Source organism: Syngnathus typhle, unplaced genomic scaffold (assembly GCF_033458585.1).
Source record: "Syngnathus typhle isolate RoL2023-S1 ecotype Sweden unplaced genomic scaffold, RoL_Styp_1.0 HiC_scaffold_29, whole genome shotgun sequence".
Taxonomy (NCBI): domain Eukaryota; kingdom Metazoa; phylum Chordata; class Actinopteri; order Syngnathiformes; family Syngnathidae; genus Syngnathus; species Syngnathus typhle.
The window spans coordinates 493,639-502,149 of record NW_026871935.1 but is presented as its reverse complement, the minus strand read 5'-3'; positions in this window follow the sequence as shown (position 1 = coordinate 502,149).

Here is an 8,511-nt window from a genome sequence, read left to right as displayed (position 1 = left end):
GGAATTGTTAGATAAATTGTATATATATGTTATCATGCGTTCCCTAATGAGTACTTATTAATAAGTTATTGCGCAGAATGCTTGCTGTTTCGCCTTGCAGACGTCCACCAGTCCACAACAAGTCATACGATGCTGTCTGGGGCTTCCTGACCTTCTACACCTCTGGGAATCCAAGAAAGTTGCTGATAGCTCAATCTACTCTGTTGATGTCTGCACATGGCATTCTGTCCTTGCACTCCTTTCCCATGGCGTCCTGTCTGTAACTACTTGTTTCACATAGAATTTTGTCATGACGTCTTGTCTGTGACTACTTGTTTATGTCCTTGCGCTCCTTTATTTTCTCATGACGTCTTGTGAGCACTTGTTTTACATAGCATTTTGTCCTTGCGCTCTTTTTGTTTCTCATGAGACTAGGCCATGCTTTCCCCCCCCCACCTGTTAGGGGCTAGTCTCACATTGTAGGCAGGGCATCCCAAAATAAAAAGAGCGAGGGGTGTGACAGATCTTTAGTGTATTTTGGACTGCTGTAAGTCTGGTTGCACTCCTCGCGAGAAAAGACTCAACATTCTGCCTCACTGGTTTTGTCTGCTGATCCTTTTGCTGATTTTGAACCTGACAGTTTTATAAGCATTTTTAATTTTATTGCTTAAATCGCATTTTCCCGGCGAGCTGAGCGCTTTTTCTGAATTGTGCCGCTCCCGTCACTCTGGTTAGGTTGGCATCGAAAAAAACGCTCTCGGGTGCTTTAGAGTGCCGAGTTATTCACTGCGCATGAAGAAATGACCACCTCTAACGTTTGGTTTATGTTTAATAAGCATTTTTAATTTTATTGCTTAAATCGCATTTTCTCGGCGAGCTGAGCACTTTTTCTGAATTGTGCCGCTCCCGTCACTCTGGTTAGGTTGGCATCGAAAAAAACGCTCTCGGGTGCTTTAGAGTGCCGAGTTTATTACTGCGCATTAAGAAATGACCACCTCCAACGTTTGGTTTATGTTTTATAAGCATTTTTAATTTTATTGCTTAAATCGCATTTTCTCGGCGAGCTGAGCACTTTTTCTGAATTGTGCCGCTCCCGTCACTCTGGTTAGGTTGGCATCGAAAAAAACGCTCTCGGGTGCTTTAGAGTGCCGAGTTTATCACTGCGCATGAAGAAATGACCACCTCCAACGTTTGGTTTATGTTTAATAAGCATTTTTAATTTTATTGCTTAAATCGCATTTTCTCGGCGAGCTGAGCACTTTTTCTGAATTGTGCCGCTCCCGTCACTCTGGTTAGGTTGGCATCGAAAAAAACGCTCTCGGGTGCTTTAGAGTGCCGACTTTATCACTGCGCATGAAGAAATGACCACCTCCAACGTTTGGTTTATGTTTTATAAGCATTTTTAATTTTATTGCTTAAATCGCATTTTCTCGGCGAGCTGAGCACTTTTTCTGAATTGTGCCGCTCCCGTCACTCTGGTTAGGTTGGCATCGAAAAAAACGCTCACGGGTGCTTTAGAGTGCCGAGTTTATTACTGCGCATTAAGGAATGACCACCTCCAACGTTTGGTTTATGTTTTATAAGCATTTTTAATTTTATTGCTTAAATCGCATTTTCTCGGCGAGCTGAGCACTTTTTCTGAATTGTGCCGCTCCCGTCACTCTGGTTAGGTTGGCATCGAAAAAAACGCTCTCGGGTGCTTTAGAGTGCCGAGTTATTCACTGCGCATGAAGAAATGACCACCTCCAACGTTTGGTTTATGTTTTATAAGCATTTTTAATTTTATTGCTTAAATCGCATTTTCTCGGCGAGCTGAGCGCTTTTTCTGAATTGTGCCGCTCCCGTAACTCTGGTTAGGTTGGCATCGAAAAAAACGCTCTCGGGTGCTTTAGAGTGCCGAGTTTATTACTGCGCATTAAGAAATGACCACCTCCAACGTTTGGTTTATGTTTTATAAGCATTTTTAATTTTATTGCTTAAATCGCATTTTCTCGGCGAGCTGAGCACTTTTTCTGAATTGTGCCGCTCCCGTCACTCTGGTTAGGTTGGCATCGAAAAAAACGCTTTCGGGTGCTTTAGAGTGCCGAGTTTATTACTGCGCATTAAGAAATGACCACCTCCAACGTTTGGTTTATGTTTTATAAGCATTTTTAATTTTATTGCTTAAATCGCATTTTCTCGTCGAGCTGAGCACTTTTTCTGAATTGTGCCGCTCCCGTCACTCTGGTTAGGTTGGCATCGAAAAAAACGCTATCGGGTGCTTTAGAGTGCCGAGTTATTCACTGCGCATGAAGAAATGACCACCTCCAACGTTTGGTTTATGTTTAATAAGCATTTTTAATTTTATTGCTTAAATCGCATTTTCTCGGCGAGCTGAGCACTTTTTCTGAATTGTGCCGCTCCCGTCACTCTGGTTAGGTTGGCATCGAAAAAAACGCTCTCGGGTGCTTTAGAGTGCTGAGTTTATTACTGCGCATTAAGAAATGACCACCTCCAACGTTTGGTTTATGTTTTATAAGCATTTTTAATTTTATTGCCTAAATCGCATTTTCTCGGCGAGCTGAGCACTTTTTCTGAATTGTGCCGCTCCCGTCACTCTGGTTAGGTTGGCATCGAAAAAAACGCTCTCGGGTGCTTTAGAGTGCCGAGTTTATTACTGCGCATTAAGAAATGACCACCTCCAACGTTTGGTTTATGTTTTATAAGCATTTTTAATTTTATTGCTTAAATCGCATTTTCTCGGCGAGCTGAGCACTTTTTCTGAATTGTGCCGCTCCCGTCACTCTGGTTAGGTTGGCATCGAAAAAAACGCTCTCGGGTGCTTTAGAGTGCCGAGTTATTCACTGCGCACGAAGAAATGACCACCTCCAACGTTTGGTTTATGTTTTATAAGCATTTTTAATTTTATTGCTTAAATCGCATTTTCTCGGCGAGCTGAGCACTTTTTCTGAATCGTGCCGCTCCCGTCACTCTGGTTAGGTTGGCATCGAAAAAAACGCTATCGGGTGCTTTAGAGTGCCGAGTTTATTACTGCGCATTAAGAAATGACCACCTCCAACGTTTGGTTTATGTTTTATAAGCATTTTTAATTTTATTGCTTAAATCGCATTTTCTCGTCGAGCTGAGCACTTTTTCTGAATTGTGCCGCTCCCGTCACTCTGGTTAGGTTGGCATCGAAAAAAACGCTCTCGGGTGCTTTAGAGTGCCGAGTTTATCACTGCGCATGAAGAAATGACCACCTCCAACGTTTGGTTTATGTTTAATAAGCATTTTTAATTTTATTGCTTAAATCGCATTTTCTCGGCGAGCTGAGCACTTTTTCTGAATTGTGCCGCTCCCGTCACTCTGGTTAGGTTGGCATCGAAAAAAACGCTCTCGGGTGCTTTAGAGTGCCGACTTTATCACTGCGCATGAAGAAATGACCACCTCCAACGTTTGGTTTATGTTTTATAAGCATTTTTAATTTTATTGCTTAAATCGCATTTTCTCGGCGAGCTGAGCACTTTTTCTGAATTGTGCCGCTCCCGTCACTCTGGTTAGGTTGGCATCGAAAAAAACGCTCACGGGTGCTTTAGAGTGCCGAGTTTATTACTGCGCATTAAGGAATGACCACCTCCAACGTTTGGTTTATGTTTTATAAGCATTTTTAATTTTATTGCTTAAATCGCATTTTCTCGGCGAGCTGAGCACTTTTTCTGAATTGTGCCGCTCCCGTCACTCTGGTTAGGTTGGCATCGAAAAAAACGCTCTCGGGTGCTTTAGAGTGCCGAGTTATTCACTGCGCATGAAGAAATGACCACCTCCAACGTTTGGTTTATGTTTTATAAGCATTTTTAATTTTATTGCTTAAATCGCATTTTCTCGGCGAGCTGAGCGCTTTTTCTGAATTGTGCCGCTCCCGTAACTCTGGTTAGGTTGGCATCGAAAAAAACGCTCTCGGGTGCTTTAGAGTGCCGAGTTTATTACTGCGCATTAAGAAATGACCACCTCCAACGTTTGGTTTATGTTTTATAAGCATTTTTAATTTTATTGCTTAAATCGCATTTTCTCGGCGAGCTGAGCACTTTTTCTGAATTGTGCCGCTCCCGTCACTCTGGTTAGGTTGGCATCGAAAAAAACGCTTTCGGGTGCTTTAGAGTGCCGAGTTTATTACTGCGCATTAAGAAATGACCACCTCCAACGTTTGGTTTATGTTTTATAAGCATTTTTAATTTTATTGCTTAAATCGCATTTTCTCGTCGAGCTGAGCACTTTTTCTGAATTGTGCCGCTCCCGTCACTCTGGTTAGGTTGGCATCGAAAAAAACGCTATCGGGTGCTTTAGAGTGCCGAGTTATTCACTGCGCATGAAGAAATGACCACCTCCAACGTTTGGTTTATGTTTAATAAGCATTTTTAATTTTATTGCTTAAATCGCATTTTCTCGGCGAGCTGAGCACTTTTTCTGAATTGTGCCGCTCCCGTCACTCTGGTTAGGTTGGCATCGAAAAAAACGCTCTCGGGTGCTTTAGAGTGCTGAGTTTATTACTGCGCATTAAGAAATGACCACCTCCAACGTTTGGTTTATGTTTTATAAGCATTTTTAATTTTATTGCCTAAATCGCATTTTCTCGGCGAGCTGAGCACTTTTTCTGAATTGTGCCGCTCCCGTCACTCTGGTTAGGTTGGCATCGAAAAAAACGCTCTCGGGTGCTTTAGAGTGCCGAGTTTATTACTGCGCATTAAGAAATGACCACCTCCAACGTTTGGTTTATGTTTTATAAGCATTTTTAATTTTATTGCTTAAATCGCATTTTCTCGGCGAGCTGAGCACTTTTTCTGAATTGTGCCGCTCCCGTCACTCTGGTTAGGTTGGCATCGAAAAAAACGCTCTCGGGTGCTTTAGAGTGCCGAGTTATTCACTGCGCACGAAGAAATGACCACCTCCAACGTTTGGTTTATGTTTTATAAGCATTTTTAATTTTATTGCTTAAATCGCATTTTCTCGGCGAGCTGAGCACTTTTTCTGAATTGTGCCGCTCCCGTCACTCTGGTTAGGTTGGCATCGAAAAAAACGCTCTCGGGTGCTTTAGAGTGCCGAGTTTATCACTGCGCATAAAGAAATGACCACCTCCAACGTTTGGTTTATGTTTTATAAGCATTTTTAATTTTATTGCTTAAATCGCATTTTCTCGGCGAGCTGAGCGCTTTTTCTGAATTGTGCCGCTCCCGTCACTCTGGTTAGGTTGGCATCGAAAAAAACGCTCTCGGGTGCTTTAGAGTGCCGAGTTATTCACTGCGCATGAAGAAATGACCACCTCCAACGTTTGGTTTATGTTTAATAAGCATTTTTAATTTTATTGCTTAAATCGCATTTTCTCGGCGAGCTGAGCGCTTTTTCTGAATTGTGCCGCTCCCGTCACTCTGGTTAGGTTGGCATCGAAAAAAACGCTCTCGGGTGCTTTAGAGTGCCGAGTTATTCACTGCGCATGAAGAAATGACCACCTCCAACGTTTGGTTTATGTGTAATAAGCATTTTTAATTTTATTGCTTAAATCGCATTTTCTCGGCGAGCTGAGCACTTTTTCTGAATTGTGCCGCTCCCGTCACTCTGGTTAGGTTGGCATCGAAAAAAACGCTCTCGGGTGCTTTAGAGTGCCGAGTTTATTACTACGCATTAAGAAATGACCACCTCCAACGTTTGGTTTATGTTTTATAAGCATTTTTAAATTTATTGCCTAAATCGCATTTTCTCGGCGAGCTGAGCACTTTTTCTGAATTGTGCCGCTCCCGTCACTTTGGTTAGGTTGGCATCGAAAAAAACGCTCTCGGGTGCTTTAGAGTGCCGAGTTATTCACTGCGCACGAAGAAATGACCACCTCCAACGTTTGGTTTATGTTTTATAAGCATTTTTAATTTTATTGCTTAAATCGCATTTTCTCGGCGAGCTGAGCGCTTTTTCTGAATTGTGCCGCTCCCGTCACTCTGGTTAGGTTGGCATCGAAAAAAACGCTCTCGGGTGCTTTAGAGTGCCGAGTTTATTACTGCGCATTAAGAAATGACCACCTCCAACGTTTGGTTTATGTTTTATAAGCATTTTTAATTTTATTGCTTAAATCGCATTTTCTCGGCGAGCTGAGCACTTTTTCTGAATTGTGCCGCTCCCGTCACTCTGGTTAGGTTGGCATCGAAAAAAACGCTCTCGGGTGCTTTAGAGTGCCGAGTTTATTACTGCGCATTAAGAAATGACCACCTCCAACGTTTGGTTTATGTTTTATAAGCATTTTTAATTTTATTGCTTAAATCGCATTTTCTCGGCGAGCTGAGCACTTTTTCTGAATTGTGCCGCTCCCGTCACTCTGGTTAGGTTGGCATCGAAAAAAACGCTCTCGGGTGCTTTAGAGTGCCGAGTTTATCACTGCGCATGAAGAAATGACCACCTCCAACGTTTGGTTTATGTTTTATAAGCATTTTTAATTTTATTGCTTAAATCGCATTTTCTCGGCGAGCTGAGCACTTTTTCTGAATTGTGCCGCTCCCGTCACTCTGGTTAGGTTGGCATCGAAAAAAACGCTCTCGGGTGCTTTAGAGTGCCGAGTTTATCACTGCGCATGAAGAAATGACCACCTCCAACGTTTGGTTTATGTTTTATAAGCATTTTTAATTTTATTGCTTAAATCGCATTTTCTCGGCGAGCTGAGCACTTTTTCTGAATTGTGCCGCTCCCGTCACTCTGGTTAGGTTGGCATCGAAAAAAACGCTCTCGGGTGCTTTAGAGTGCCGAGTTTATTACTGCGCATTAAGAAATGACCACCTCCAACGTTTGGTTTATGTTTTATAAGCATTTTTAATTTTATTGCTTAAATCGCATTTTCTCGGCGAGCTGAGCACTTTTTCTGAATTGTGCCGCTCCCGTCACTCTGGTTAGGTTGGCATCGAAAAAAACGCTATCGGGTGCTTTAGAGTGCCGAGTTATTCACTGCGCATGAAGAAATGACCACCTCCAACGTTTGGTTTATGTTTAATAAGCATTTTTAATTTTATTGCTTAAATCGCATTTTCTCGGCGAGCTGAGCACTTTTTCTGAATTGTGCCGCTCCCGTCACTCTGGTTAGGTTGGCATCGAAAAAAACGCTCTCGGGTGCTTTAGAGTGCCGAGTTTATTACTGCGCATTAAGAAATGACCACCTCCAACGTTTGGTTTATGTTTTATAAGCATTTTTAATTTTATTGCTTAAATCGCATTTTCTCGGCGAGCTGAGCGCTTTTTCTGAATTGTGCCGCTCCCGTCACTCTGGTTAGGTTGGCATCGAAAAAAACGCTCTCGGGTGCTTTAGAGTGCCGAGTTATTCACTGCGCATGAAGAAATGACCACCTCCAACGTTTGGTTTATGTTTAATAAGCATTTTTAATTTTATTGCTTAAATCGCATTTTCTCGGCGAGCTGAGCACTTTTTCTGAATTGTGCCGCTCCCGTCACTCTGGTTAGGTTGGCATCGAAAAAAACGCTCTCGGGTGCTTTAGAGTGCCGAGTTTATTACTGCGCATTAAGAAATGACCACCTCCAACGTTTGGTTTAAGTTTTATAAGCATTTTTAATTTTATTGCTTAAATCGCATTTTCTCGGCGAGCTGAGCACTTTTTCTGAATTGTGCCGCTCCCGTCACTCTGGTTAGGTTGGCATCGAAAAAAACGCTCTCGGGTGCTTTAGAGTGCCGAGTTATTCACTGCGCACGAAGAAATGACCACCTCCAACGTTTGGTTTATGTTTTATAAGCATTTTTAATTTTATTGCTTAAATCGCATTTTCTCGGCGAGCTGAGCGCTTTTTCTGAATTGTGCCGCTCCCGTCACTCTGGTTAGGTTGGCATCGAAAAAAACGCTCTCGGGTGCTTTAGAGTGCCGAGTTTATTACTGCGCATTAAGAAATGACCACCTCCAACGTTTGGTTTATGTTTTATAAGCATTTTTAATTTTATTGCTTAAATCGCATTTTCTCGGCGAGCTGAGCACTTTTTCTGAATTGTGCCGCTCCCGTCACTCTGGTTAGGTTGGCATCGAAAAAAACGCTCTCGGGTGCTTTAGAGTGCCGAGTTTATTACTGCGCATTAAGAAATGACCACCTCCAACGTTTGGTTTATGTTTTATAAGCATTTTTAATTTTATTGCTTAAATCGCATTTTCTCGGCGAGCTGAGCACTTTTTCTGAATTGTGCCGCTCCCGTCACTCTGGTTAGGTTGGCATCGAAAAAAACGCTCTCGGGTGCTTTAGAGTGCCGAGTTTATCACTGCGCATGAAGAAATGACCACCTCCAACGTTTGGTTTATGTTTTATAAGCATTTTTAATTTTATTGCTTAAATCGCATTTTCTCGGCGAGCTGAGCGCTTTTTCTGAATTGTGCCGCTCCCGTCACTCTGGTTAGGTTGGCATCGAAAAAAACGCTCTCGGGTGCTTTAGAGTGCCGAGTTTATCACTGCGCATGAAGAAATGACCACCTCCAACGTCTGGTTTATGTTTTATAAGCATTTTTAATTTTATTGCTTAAATCGCAT